We start from the raw sequence: 14,665 nt of genomic DNA, 5'->3' as shown, positions 1-14,665 counted from the left end.
TGTCAGTGGGCATTTTATGTTTCACAGGCATTGTGTTACTGGCGCTGGGTTTGTGAACTGGCTGCTCCTATCCGTGTCCTTCTAACAGATTTTACTTTGGGTCTGTCCCCTATAAGTCTCGGAGTGTCTGTGGTGTGTTTGTGCATGTGTGTGACATGTCTGAGGCAGGGAGCTCTTCCCCTGAGGGAGCCATTTTAGGGACACAGAGTTGTAATGTGGTGGCGCTGCCGGCACACCACAAGCCTGAATGGGTGAAAGAAATACGTAATAGTGTGAATCATATTAGTAGGAGATTAGATAAATCTGAGTCTCATGCAGATAGCTTGAGAAAATCAGTGGAAGATGTGATTTTTCAGGGTTCTGCTGTCTCATCCGCAGGCGACCCCTCTGGGTCACATAAGAGACCATTTGCAAACATTGGCCCTCATTCCGAGTCGTTCGCTCTGTAAATTTCTTCGCATCGCAGCGTTTTTCTGCTTAGTACGCATGCGCAATGTTCGCACTGCGACTGTGCCAAGTAAATTTGCTAAGAAGATAGTATTTTTACTCACGGCTTTTTCATCGCTCCGGCGATCGTAGTGTGATTGACAGGAAATGGGTGTTACTGGGCGGAAACACGGCGTTTTATGGGCGTGTGGATAAAAACGCTACCGTTTCCGCAAAAAACGCAGGAGTGGCTGGAGAAACGGGGGAGTGTCTGGGCGAACGCTGGGTGTGTTTGTGACGTCAAACCAGGAACGACAAGCACTGAACTGATCGCAGATGCCGAGTAAGTGTGGAGCTACTCTGAAACTGCTAAGTAGTTTGTAATCGCAATATTGCGAATACATCGTTCGCAATTTTAAGATGCTAAGATACACTCCCAGTAGGCGGCGGCTTAGCGTGTGCAACTCTGCTAAATTCGCCTTGCGATCGATCAACTCGGAATGAGGGCCATTGTACATACTGATACCGACACGGGCTCTGATTCCTGTGTCGCCAATAGTGATTCCAGGGGGATAGATCCTAAATTGGCAAAAAGTATACAATATATGATTGTTGCTATAAAGGAGGTCTTAGAAGTCAGTGGCATAACTAGAAATATTTCTCCCCCAAGCTAAAAAATTCTCTGGCACCCCCCATAATTAGCACTAGTAAAGCGATGAATCTGCACGCCGCGCAAAAAAGAGTTGTGGCTTTGTTTGAATGGGCGTGGCTTCGCATAAAGAGGCGTGGCATTGCAGGAAAAGACTACCTTATACCCCAGTTTTGCAACCTGCACGCCCAGACGTTGGCCACCACATGAAAGAAAAATAATCCTGATTCATGCCCCTTACATTATTTGTCATTTTTCCTCCTTATAGTAATGCCCAGTATACATTATGCCACGTACTGCAATGGCCCTTAGACATTATGCCACACACAATAATGCCCATGACACAATATGCACACAACATAATGCCCCTGACACATGCCACACACCATAATGACTGTGACACATTATGATAGGAATCGCAATGCCCGTTGTACATTATGCTACACACTGCAATGCCTCTGATACATTATAGCACGTACAATGCCTGTGACACATTATGACACACACCGCAATGACCCTGAGACATTATACCACATACCACAATGCCCGTGATATACTATACCACACACTGTAATGCCTGTGACACATTATGACACACACCGCAATGTTCGTGATACATTATGCCACACACCGCAATGCCCATTACACATTAAGTCCTACATTAAGGCTTCTAATTACTTTTAAATTGCCTACTCGTTGCCAGGGGTTTCATGCTCTTGGTTCCATGCACGGTGCCAGGGGTTTTCATGCTCAGGGTGTCATGCTCGTTGCCAGGGGTTTCATGCATTGGGTGTCATGCTCGTTGCCAGGGGTTTCATGCACTGGGTGTCATGCTCATTGCCAGGGGTTTCATGCTCTTGGTTCCATGCATGGTACCAGGGGTTTTCATGCTCAGGGTGTCATGCTCATTGCCAGGGGTTTCATGCACTGGGTGTCATGCTCATTGCCAGGGGTTTCATGCACTGGGTGTCATGCTCATTGCCAGGGGTTTCATGCACTGGGTGTCATGCTCATTGCCAGGGGTTTTCATGCACTGGGTGTCATGCTCGGTGCCAGGGGTTCATGCACTGGGTGTCATGCTCATTGCCAGCGGTTTCAAGCACTGGGTGTCATGCTCGTTGGCAGGGGGTTCATGCACTGGGTGTCATGCTCATTGCCAGGGGTTTTATACTCGTTGCCAGGGGTTTGATGCACTGGGTGTCATGCTCATTGCCAGGGGTTTTATGCACTGGGTGTCATGCTCGTTGCAAGTGGTTTCATGCACTGGGTGTCATGCTCGTTGCCAAGGATTTCATGCTCTTGGTTCCATGCACGGTGCCAGGGGTTTTCATGCTCAGGGTGTCATGCTCGTTGCCAGGGGTTCATGCACTGGGTGTCATGCTCATTGCCAGGGGTTTCATGCACTGGGTGTCATGCTCGTTGCCAGGGGTTTCATGCTCTTGGTTCCATGCACGTTGCCAGGGGTTTTCATGCTCAGGGTGTCATGCTCGTTGCCAGGGGTCCATGCACTGGGTGTCATGCTCATTGCCAGGGGTTTCATGCACTGGGTGTCATGCTCGTTGCCAGGGGATTCATACACTGGGTGTCATGCTTGTTGCCAGGGGTTTCATGCACTGGGTGTCATGCTCGTTGCCAGGGGGTTCATGCACTGGGTGTCATGCTCATTGCCAGGGGTTTCATGCACTGGGTGTCATGCTCGTTGCAAGTGGTTTCATGCACTGGGTGTCATGCTCGTTGCCAAGGGTTTCATGCACTGAGTGTCATGCTCGGTGCCAGGGGTTTCATGCACTGGGTGTCATGCTCGTTGCCAGGGGTTTCATGCACTGGGTGTCATGCTCGTTGCCAGGGGTTTCATGCTCTTGGTTCCATGCACGTTGGTAGGGGTTTTCATGCTCAGGGTGTCATGCTCGTTGCCAGGGGTTCATGCACTGGGTGTCATGCTCATTGCCAGCGGTTTCATGCACTGGGTGTCATGCTCGTTGGCAGGGGGTTCATGCACTGGGTGTCATGCTCATTGCCAGGGGTTTTAAACTCGTTGCCAGGGGTTTGATGCACTGGGTGTCATGCTCATTGCCAGGGGTTTTATGCACTGGGTGTCATGCTCGTTGCAAGTGGTTTCATGCACTGGGTGTCATGCTCATTGCCAAGAGTTTCATGCTCTTGGTTCCATGCACGGTGCCAGGGGTTTTCATGCTCAGGGTGTCATGCTCGTTGCCAGGGGTTCATGCACTGGGTGTCATGCTCATTGCCAGTCGTTTCATGCACTGGGTGTCATGCTCGTTGGCAGGGGGTTCATGCACTGGGTGTCATGCTCGTTGCCAGGGGTTTCACGCACTGGGTGTCATGCTCGTTACTAGGGGGTAGTGCTTGTTGCTAGGGCTGTGCTCCCAGTGCCAGATATTCCCACACAGTGCCAGGTACTCATATGCTCCCAGTGCCAAATATAGCCACCCCATGTGCCAGGTACACATATACCCCCCCCCAGTGCCACATATGCCCCCAGTGCCAGATATTCCCCCACAGTGCCAGGTACTCACATGCCCCCAGTGCCAAATATAGCCCCCCCATGTGCAAGGTACACATATACCCCCCCAGTGCCACATATGTCCCCTCAGTGTCACATATGCCCCCCAAAGTGCAAAATATGCTCCCCCTCCCCCTGTTCCTAAAATGCTCCCCCAGTGCCAGTTAAACTCCCCTCCCCGCTCCACTGCTGTTTTGTGATTGAGGGACATGGAGGGCACAGCACGCGCCTCTCCTGTGTCCCTCCTGCATCTCCGGCGGGTCTGTTTAATGAAGTGCCGGTTCGTGAGCCAATCAGAGCTCACGAACGGGCACTTCATTCAATAGACCGGCCGGAGATGCAGGAGGGACACAGGAGAGGCGCGCGCTGTGCCTTCCGTGTTCCTCCTTCACAGCAGCGGCTGCAGTAGCAGAGGGTTGGAGGGAGACAGCAGATTGACATGCGGATAGCTCGTCCGGATGTCAATCTGCGCTAAATCAGTGGTGGCGCCCCCGCAGACCTGCACCTCCAAGCCACAGCGAGGGCTGCGGGGGCTGTAGTTACGCCACTGTTAGAAGTTATGGAAGCCACTACTGTACCTCAGGAGAAGGCTTATATCTATAAAGAAAATAAATGTAAGGTAACTTTCCCTCCTTCCCATGAGCAAAATACTCTTTTTGAGGGAGTTTGGGTGAATCCTGAAAATACATTTCATATTCCCAAAAGGATTCAGATTGCTTATCCTTTTCCATTAGAGGACAGGAAATGATAAGAGTCACCCCCGGTGTTAGACAGTGCACTGTCAAGGTTAACAAAAAAGGTGATTCTCCCTGCACCTGGGACAGCTTCACTAAAGGAGCTGGCAGACCGCAAAATGGAGACTACGTTAAAATCTATTTATGTGGCCAATGGTACGCTGCTCAGACCCACCATTGCTTGCGCATGGGTGAGTCGTGCTATTGAAAAATGGTCAGATAACTTGTCATCGGAAATTGACACAATTGATAGAGACGAGATACTCCTAATGTTAGCTAATATCAAACATGCTGCCGCATACATGCTGGAAGTTATGAAGGATATTGGACTCTTGGGTTCAATAGCCGCTACCATGGCAGTTTTGGCTCGGAGGGCGTTGTGGATTCGCCAGTGGAATGCTGATGCAGATTCCAAAAGAAATATGGAGGCTCTCCCGTATAAAGGTGAGGCCTTATTTGGTGATGGGCTGGATGCATTAGTCTCGGCGGCTACCGCAGGTAAGTCGACATTCTTGCCTTATGCTCCTGCACCGGCGAAAAAGACACATCACTCTCAGATGCAGTCCTTTCGGCCCAACAAATACAAAAAGGCCAAAGGTTCCCCCTTTTTTGCAGGTAGGGGAAGGGGAAAAGGAAAGAAATCCGCAGCGTCTCCAGGATCCCAGGAGCAGAAGTCAACCCCTGCTTCTGCCAAATCTGCAGCATGACGCTGGGGCTCCCTTGCGGGAGTCCGCTCAGGTGGGAGCATGTCTGAAACTTTTCAGTCAAATCTGGATTCAATCTGGCCTGGACCCATGGGTCTTACAAATAGTGTCCCATGGGTACAAACTGGAGTTTCAAGACGTCCCCCCATGCCGATTTTTTTAAATCGACCTTGCCAGCTTCTCTTCCAGAAAGAGAGGCAGTAACAACGGCAATTAAAAAATTGTCAGGATCAGGTCATTGTCCTGGTACCCTTGCCACAGCAAGGAGACGGTTTTTATTCAAGCCCCTTCGTAGTTCCGAAGCCGGACGGTTCAGTCAGACCAATTTTAAACCTGAAAAATCTGAATCTATACCTGAAAAGATTCAAGTTCAAGATGGAATCCCTGGGGGCAGTGATTTCCCGTCTGGAGGAGGGGGACTTCATGGTGTCAGTAGACATAAAGGATGCTTACTTTCATGTTCCCATTTATCCTCCTCACCAAGCTTATCTGAGATTCGCAGCACAGGATTGCCATTACCAGTTCCAGATGTTGCCGTTCGGACTCTCCCTCTCCACGGCACAGAGGGTATTCACCAAGGTGATGGCGGAGATTATGGTCCTCCTTCGTCAAAAAGGAGTCAGTATAATTCCTTATCTGGACGATCTCCTGATAAAAGCGAGATCAAGGGAACAGTTGGTGCAGAACATCGCACTCTCCCTGTCAATACTCCAACAACACGGTTGGATCATGAATTTTCCAAAGTCGCAGTTGGAACCAACAACAAGATTGTCCTTTTTAGGGATGATTCTGGACACAGAAGTACAGAGAGTATTTATTCCAGTGGAAAAGGCTCTGGAAATCCAGAAAATGGGCAAACAAATATTGAAACCAACAAGCGTATCGATCCATCAATGCATTCGGTTGTTGGGGAAAATGGTAGCGGCCTACGAGTCCATACAGTTTGGCCGATTTCATGACAGAGTATTCCAGTGGGACCTGTTGGACAAGTGGTCCAGATCCCACCTACACATGCACAGGAAAATATTCTTGTCCCCCAAAGCCAGGATTTCGCTCCTGTGATGGCTACACAGTTCTCACCTATTAGAGGGACGCAGGTTCAGGATTCAGGACTGGGTCCTGGTAACCACGGATACAAGTCTCCGAGGCTGGGGAGCTGTCACACAGGGGAAAAGCTTCCAAGGAAAATGGTCAAGTCAGGAAGCCTGCCTTCACATAAACATTCTGGAATTGAGTGCCATTTACAACGGCCTTCTACAAGCGGTACATCTTCTTCAAGATCATCCCGTGCAGATCCAGTCAGACAATGTAACAGCAGTCGCGTACATAAACAGGCAAGGCGGAACGAAAAGCAGAGCAGCAATAGCAGAGGTGACAAGTATTCTCCTCTGGGCAGAAAGACATGTAAGAGCAGACTTCCACAGCAGACACGATCTCCATCCAGGAGAGTGGGGCCTCCACCAAGAAGTCCGCAGAGGTAGCAAGTCTTTGGGGAGTTCCTCAAGTAGACATGATGGCATCTCGTCTAAACAAGAAGCTTCAGAGATATTGTTCCAGGTCGAGAGACCCTCAAGCAATAGCAGTGGATGCACTGGTGACCCAGTGGGTGTTTCGGTCGGTATATGTTTTCCCTCCACTTCCACTGATTCCAAAAGTTCTCAAGATAATAAGAAGAACAAGAGTTTGAACAATCTTCATTGCCCCAGACTGGCCAAGGAGGGCTTGGTATCCAGATCTACTCATAGAAGATCCTCGTCCTCTTCCTCCGCAAGAGGACCTACTACAGCAGGGGCCGTGTGTGTATCAAGACTTACCACAGCTATGTTTGATGGCATGGCTGTTGAGTGCTGGATCCTAGCCCGAAAGGGTATTCCTAATGAAGTCATTCCCACTCTTATTCAGGCAAGGAAGGGAGTAACGTCTAAACATTACCACCGTGTATGGAGAAAATATGTGTCTTGATGTGAATCCATTTTCTGCAGGCTGGTGTGGATTCGGGCCTTAGATTGGGGTCAATCAAGGTCCAGATTTCGGCCTTATTAGTTTTCTTTTAAAAAAACAATTTGCCTCCTTTTCAGAAGTTCAGACGTTCGTGAAAGGGGTTCTGCACATCCAGCCTCCATTTGTGCCTCCAGTGGCACCATGGGACCTTAATGTGGTGCAGTTCCTTCAATCAGATTGGTTTGAACTGCTGCAGGAGATAGAATTGAAGTTTCTCACTTGGAAAGTGGTGATGCTTTTGGCCTTGGCATCCGCAAGGTGGGTGTCTGAGTTGGGGGCGTTGTCTCACAAGAGCCCTTTCCTGATCTTCCATGAAGATAAGGCAGAGTTAAGAACTCGTCAACAATGTCTTCCAAAGGTGGTTTCATCCTTCCACATAAACCAACCCATTGTGGTGCCACTGGCTATTGACACTTTCACTGAGTCAAAGTCTCTAGATGTGGTTAGAGCTTTGAAGATTTATGTCGCAAGAACAGCTCGGATATGGAAAACAGAGGCTCTGTTTGTCCTGTATGCTCCCAGCAAGATTGGGTGTCCTGCTTCTAAGCAGACTATTGCGCGCTGGATCAGAGGGACGATTCTGCACGCTCATTCTACGGTAGGCTTGCCGGTACCGAAGTCGGTGAAGGCCCATTCTACTAGGAAAGTGGACTCATCCTGGGCAGCTGCCCGGGGCGTCTTGGCTTTACAACTTTGCCGAGCAGCTGCTTGGTCAGGGTCAAACACATTTGCTAAATTTTTTTAAGTTTGACACTGGCCGATGAGGACCTCAAGTTTGGTCAATCGGTGCTGGAGGGTCATCCGCACTCTCCCACCCGTACTGGAGCTTTGGTATAACCCCATGGTACTGAAGTGGACCCCAGCATCCTCTAGGACGGATGAGAAAACAGGATTTTAATACCTACCGGTAAATCCTTTTCTCCTAGTCCGTAGAGGATGCTGGGCACCCGACCCAGTGCATACTTTTCCTGCAGTTTGTTCATTTTAGTTACACAAGTTGTGTTACATTTGTTTTCAGCATGTTGCTGCAAATGGTTCATGCCTGTTGGCGTGTGCAGGGCCGTTTCTAGACAATTTGGCTTCCAGTGCGAGATTTCAAAATGCGCCCCCCCCCCCCCATTGCTATAAAAAAAAATTGCGTGCCCCCCCCCCATATAGCGCGCTCCCGACAAGGCTGTGTGGCCTGATTAAAATGGGCGTGGTCTCATTTCAGTGGGCGTGGCCTCGTCTGATATCACACCCACCACAGGGGGAAAAAATAAAAATAAAAAAGTCCCCTTTTTACACATTACACCAGGCAAGTGTCCCCATATTACACAGCGCGGCAGGCAGGTGTCCCCATTTACAAAGTGCGGCAGGCAGGTGTCCCCATTTTACAAAGTGCGGCAGGCAGGTGTCCCCATTTTACAAAGTGCGGCAGGCAGGTGTCCCCATTTTACACAGTACGGTAAGCAGATATCCCCATTTTACACAGTACGCAGGCAGGTGCCCCCATTTTACACAGTACGCAGGCACGTGCCCCCATTTTACACAGTACGCAGGCACGTGCCCCCATTTTACACAGTACGCAGGCACGTGCCCCCATTTTACACAGTGCGGCAGGTATCCCCATTTTACACAGTACGCAGGCATGTGAGCCCATTTTACACAGTGCGGAAGGTATCCCCATTTTACTCAGTGCGGTAGGTATCCCCATTTTATACAGTGCGGCAGGTATCCCCATTTTATACAGTGCGTCAGGTGCCCCCATTTTACACAGTGCGGCAGGTGCCCCCATTTTACACAGTGCGGCAGGTGCCCCCATTTTACACAGTGCGGCAGGTGCCCCCATTTTACACAGTGCGGCAGGTATCCCCATTTTATACAGTGCGGCAGGTATCCCCATTTTACACAGTGCGGCACGTATCCCCATTTTATACAGTGCGGCAGGTGCCCCCATTTTACACAGTGCGGCAGGTGCCCCCATTTTACACAGTGCGGCAGGTGCCCCCATTTTACACAGTGCGGAAGGTGCCCCCATTTTACACAGTGCGGCAGGTATCCCCATTTTATACAGTGTGGCAGGTATCCCCATTTTACACAATGCGGCAGGTGCCCCCATTTTACACAGTGCGGCACGTTTCCCCATTTTACACAGTGCGGCAGGTGCCCCCATTTTACACAGTGCGGCAGGTGCCCCCATTTTACACAGTGCGGCAGGTGCCCCCATTTTACACAGTGCGGCAGGTGTCAAGTGTGGGGGGGGGAGGGGGGGGAGAGAGAGAGAGAATACTTACAACTTGCCGCTCTTCAGGTCCCGCGCGCCGGCCGCCTCCTCCGTCTTCTCCTGTCCTCTCCTCCCTCTCTCTTCCCCCCGAGCGCTCCTGCTCGGGGGGCGGGGCTTCGCGGAATGACGCGTTTGCGTCGTGACGTCACGACGCAAACGCGTCATTCCGCGAAGCCCCGCCCCCGAGCAGGAGCGCTCGGGGGGGGGGGGGAAAGAGGGAAGAGAGTAGTCACGAAGTGCCGCGGCGGGCGCCCCGTGCGTTTGCACGGCTCGCCCGCCGCTAGAAACGGCACTGGGCGTGTGTTATGTTGAATGCCATGTTTGAGGTGTGAGCTGGTATGAATCTCACCATTAGTATAAAAGTAAATCCTTTCCTCGAAATGTCTGTCTCCCTGGGCACAGTTCCTATAGCTGAGGTCTGGAGGAGGGGCATAGAGGGAGGAGCCAGTTCACACCCCTTGAAAAGTCTTGGAGTGCCCATGGTTCCTGCGGAGCCATCAATACCCCATGGTACTGAAGTGGACCCCAGCATCCTCTACGGACTAGGAGAAAAGGATTTACGGGTAGGTATTAAAATCCTGTTTAACTTTGGTCCACAGAATCTGTTTATTATTGATCAACACCTATCTAGGTCTCAATTGAAGAGTTGTTGTATCAATATAAGGCATAGGTCTGCATACTTGGTCCTCATTACCCCAAACAGTGCATGTTTTGCAGGTAACCCAGCAGGTGCACAGGTGTATTAATTACTCACTGACACATTTTAAAAGGTCCGCAGGTGGAGTTAATTATTTCACTTGTGATTCTGTGAGGAGACCTGCAAAACATGCAATGTGTGGGGTAATGAGGAACAAGTTTGCAGACTTATGATATAAGGCATAGGTCTGCAAACTCGGTCCTCATTACCCCACACAATGCATGTTTTGCAGGTCTCCTCACAGAATCACAAGTTAAATAATTAATTAATACACCTGTGCACCTGCTGATTTACCTGCAAAACATGCACTGTGTGGGGTAATGAGGACAGAGTTCATACCTCCCAACATGACCCTCTCCAGGAGGGACACAATGCTCTGCTTCTGGACTTTTCTCTTAATTTAAGATTGCTGGCACCTGTGTTGAACAGGTTAATGGATAAGAAAGGTGTTTCAGAACAGGTGATGGCAATCATAAATTAAGAGAAAAGTCCAGGAACAGAGCATTGTGTCCCTCCTAGAGAGGGTCATGTTGGGAGGTATGCAGAGTTTGGATGTAAGGTAGTGGTTCTCAAACTCTGGGGGTAATTCTGAGTTGATCGCAGCAGGAATTTTGTTAGCAGTTGGGAAAAACCATGTGCACTGCAGGGAAGGCAGATATAACATGTGCAGAGAGAGTTAGATTTGGGTGGGTTATTTTGTTTCTGTGCAGGGTAAATACTGGCTGCTTTATTTTTACACTGCAATTTAGATTGCAGATTGAACACACCCAAATCTATCTCTCTCTGCACATGTTATATCTGCTCCCCCCCCCCCTGCAGTGCACATGGTTTTGCCCAACTGCTAACAAAATTCCTGCTGCAAACAATTCAAAATTACCCCCTTTGTCCTCAGGACCCCACACAGTGCATGTTTTGCAGTTCACCCAGCAGGTGCACAGGTGTATTAATTACTCACTGACACGTTTTAAAACGTCCACAGGTGGAGCTAATTATTTCACTTGTGATTCTGTGAGGAGATCTGCAAAACATGCACTGTGTGGGGTCCTGAGGACCGAGTTTGAGAACCTGTGATATAAGGCATTAAATCGCTGTCCAGACAAAAAAATGTTTTTCATATTTTATGTGTGTCTGTGTTTTGTCCCATGTCCTAGTCCGTAACTCTCCCTCTCTTTTTAATATTTTAATGTATATTTAGTAAAAGTTAAATTGTAGATTGATCAACACTAACACTTTTTTTCTGGATCTTTGTTTTCACTGCAGTTTTTTTTAAAGTGGCAATCATTTATATGGCAGAATCAACCTGGTTTTGCCATGTAAATGATTGCCACTTTTAAAAAAAAGGATAACTCTCGCAAAATCTCTCATTTCTAAATTCTCACACCCTATTACATTACCCCCTCAGAGTTTAAGTTGAAGAAGGGCTTTACTTGTTATAACACTTCTAACGGATAGATAGATAGATAGATAGATAGATAGATAGATAGATAGATAGATAGATAGATAGATAGATAGATAGATAGATAGATAGATAGATATTTTTACTAAAATAACATGGAAAAAGTGTGTTTTCACAACCTTTTCACTTTAACTTAGTATCACCTGAATGTACTAAATTTACTAAAGGGTAAGTGGAGGTGAATGCACAAAATTGTCATCCAAACCCGTAATACTGCATTTTTTTAAATAAGCAGATCGCATTTCCTATACTTGTAATGGGAAATGTGATCTGCTTCAGAATACAAATCACTATTTCTGGGTGCAGGTAAGCGTAAGCTTTGTGGGGGCGGGGGGTGTCTAAATTAATCACCACAAAGTTGACAAAAGTATTATTTCAGGAATCCAAAATAATACATGAAATATTATCAGCAATAATTCGTATACTCTGGCCGATTCTTGCCCTTGTGGCGCCCCGGGCAAAAGTTAGGGGCGTGGCTTTATATGGGGGCGTGGTCATACACACACCCATTTGTAGCGCCACTGAAAGGGAAGAAAAAAAAAAGTATACTTACTATACCCCGCTCCTGATTCCAGACCTTGCAGACTGGCGCCGCTCTTCTCCTCGGATCTATGGGAGAGACATCAGTCATGACGTCTCTCCCATAGCACAGCACAGGAACTAGAGGTCAATTATGACCCCTAGTGTCTGTGCCACAATGCTGTGCAGTGCGCGATGACGTCATCGCGCACCGCACACCAAAGGTCCTCTCCATGAAGGGAAACTAGATGCTTAGCGTCTGATTCCCTTCATAGCGGGGGAGGACCAGCGCCACGAAGAGAAACCAGACGTCTGGTTTCCTTCTCACAGAGGGAGGGGGGGCACAGCGGGGGGACACTGATGGGGCGCACACTGCACAGTGGCGGATCTTGCCATGGTGCGGCGCACTCCGGGCAAAAGTCCTGCTTGCCCGTGGCAAGATCCGCCACTGCGTATACTAAGTTTCCCAAACTAATGTGTTTTCAAGCAATCTTCCGCAGCACCAATAAGTTATAACTGTAGATCTACCAATAAAATATACACAACATTCACCACTACAGGTATTATATAAATAGCTACTATATACAGATTGTAGGCTGCTGGGTGAGAGAAGAGGAAGCTCCAATACAGATGGGTCCACGGTTTTCTTGGCTAGTTTGCTGCGCCTAGGCACAACATGGTTTATTAACATAAACCCTTCATCTATTGTTCTCAGCTGCAATACAATACAGAGAACAATACAGCAGGGGATTAAGTCCGATTTCCCAGTCTCAAACCCATCTGTAGATAAAGTGCTCTTTAAATTAAGACCATTTAGTAGAAAGTTGAAAACAAGCAGTGACATATTTTACAAGATATTTATGTCAAATATTATAGTACATATTATAGTAAATAATGTATTATTGTTCCCTCTCCCTACAAGGACCAAACCTGATTGATCAGGAGGCAGAAGATGTGTCCCGTCTGCTGCAGGCCGTGGTAGCAAGGATTATGCAGTGTAGAGGAGCCTTCAATTCAGTATTGACTTGTGATGTTTTCTTGAAAGTCTGAAATTACAGAATTCTCTGAGAGGTTTTTTTTAGAATCACAAGGGTTTTGTTCTGGCTTCCAAGAAAACATTACATACCCAGCAAAAGATCTTGTAAGGACTCCAGATTGAATGTACCAGTATCTAGCCAATAATCTATCCCCAGGCCCCAGGCAACTACAACACAAAGAACTTCTTACTAAAATCAACAACTGGTTACATTAATCATCATACATTAACTGTCAAATGTTTATGAAAAACACAGTTAGCTCAGATTACTAGTAGTAAACTGAACTAAATAAAATGCTAAATATTGAAAAATACATGATTGGATTACTGTATATAGACTCCAACCTCAATATATTGATTTATGGGCAGTTTATATGAGAATTATTATTATAATTTGAGTGAATTATTAAGTACTGTAGTAGATTAAAAACTAAGGCATAATTACACAGTATGTGTCTAAGCCTCCTGAAATAAAAGTGCCTCTTGGGATTATATTGTTAAAAGAGGAGTGCGCTACTGCATATACTCCAGTTATCCTATTCTCCAGGGAGGCTTCAAATCCTTTCCCAATATGGCCATTGAGATCACTACTGAGCATGTGCGGGAGCCATCTTGAGACTGTGTAGTGTGACTCTGCGGGATACAGAAATATACTGCTAAGCTCCTATGAGAGACCTGGTTATTACCAGCATGTGAAGCTATTCCAGCATCCCTGCACCGCTACCCATTTACAATATACACTCACCAGCTGGTGAGCTGCATAAAAACCCACTTTGATCAAGCTACACTCCATCTACCAGTGTGTATAACAGTGAGTACAGCTGTCCCGCTATTAATAAACCAATACTACTGGTAAAGTTACTGAGTTGTTCATAGTTTGAGTTATCCGCTTTTGTGAGCCTATAAAATGTTGTAACAGCAACACCTACACACACATCATTTCCAACATCTATACTGTACTGTATATGCTGCTCAAAAATTTTAGAATATCATATATTAACGACGATTCAAATGTTGGGATGCATATTCTTGAGGAATACCATACTAAAGCTGGGTAGACACTTACACAATCATTAGGCCGTTCTTTCAATTTTGAGCCTTTTTTATATCTGAAGAGTGTGTACGAACCATGTTTTGTCAGAAGAAAACTGTTCTACTCAAAGGATGGCATCTTATGTGCTGTTTATTATATTCGGCCGATTATACAGGGCCAGCTCGGATCAAAAATGCAAAGTGTATGCATGCACCTTCAGTTATTCATTCAACCGTTCTTACAATTCTAAACCAACAACAGTGTCCCCACTCTGTAGATGTGCATAATTAAATTAAATTAGGTTATGTAGCTTGCTGTATTCCCTGTTATTGTACATATTTGCCATATTCCACCACTGCATTTGGCCTACATAGTGATACTGCATAATATTGGCTCCATGTCACTGGATGACATAGCCTTTGCTCATTTTGTTTTCTTAGGTCATCATGGCCTGTCTCCATACTGTTATAGGCCACACTTGCATCTTCATTTAAGATTTTCTCTATGTCTGGCAGCCCCTCGCCAGGCAGCTTGACTCCTTGGCATCTTATTGTTGTGCAACATCCACGATGAGCATGGGCTGAGGACAGGTTTTCACTCAGTGCTGACCAATCACAGAC

The 14,665-nt window shown here is 47.3% G+C and overlaps 1 protein-coding gene across 1 annotated transcript in view; it reads right to left on the bottom strand.

The window, feature by feature from the left end:
- The window catches only part of LOC134949243 (cytochrome P450 2F2-like), a 207,246-nt gene extending 194,221 nt beyond the window's left edge, over positions 1-13,025 (bottom strand). Inside the window, exon 1 of the mRNA XM_063937719.1 lies at positions 12,907-13,025. The gene's annotated coding sequence lies outside the window, so the exon portion shown is untranslated. The remainder of the gene's footprint in view (positions 1-12,906) is intronic.
- Between the last annotated feature and the right edge of the window lie 1,640 nt (positions 13,026-14,665).

Source organism: Pseudophryne corroboree, chromosome 8, assembly GCF_028390025.1.
Source record: "Pseudophryne corroboree isolate aPseCor3 chromosome 8, aPseCor3.hap2, whole genome shotgun sequence".
NCBI classification, from domain to species: domain Eukaryota; kingdom Metazoa; phylum Chordata; class Amphibia; order Anura; family Myobatrachidae; genus Pseudophryne; species Pseudophryne corroboree.
The sequence above is the reverse complement of the archived record's forward strand: the minus strand, read 5'-3'. Positions and strand labels throughout refer to the sequence as shown.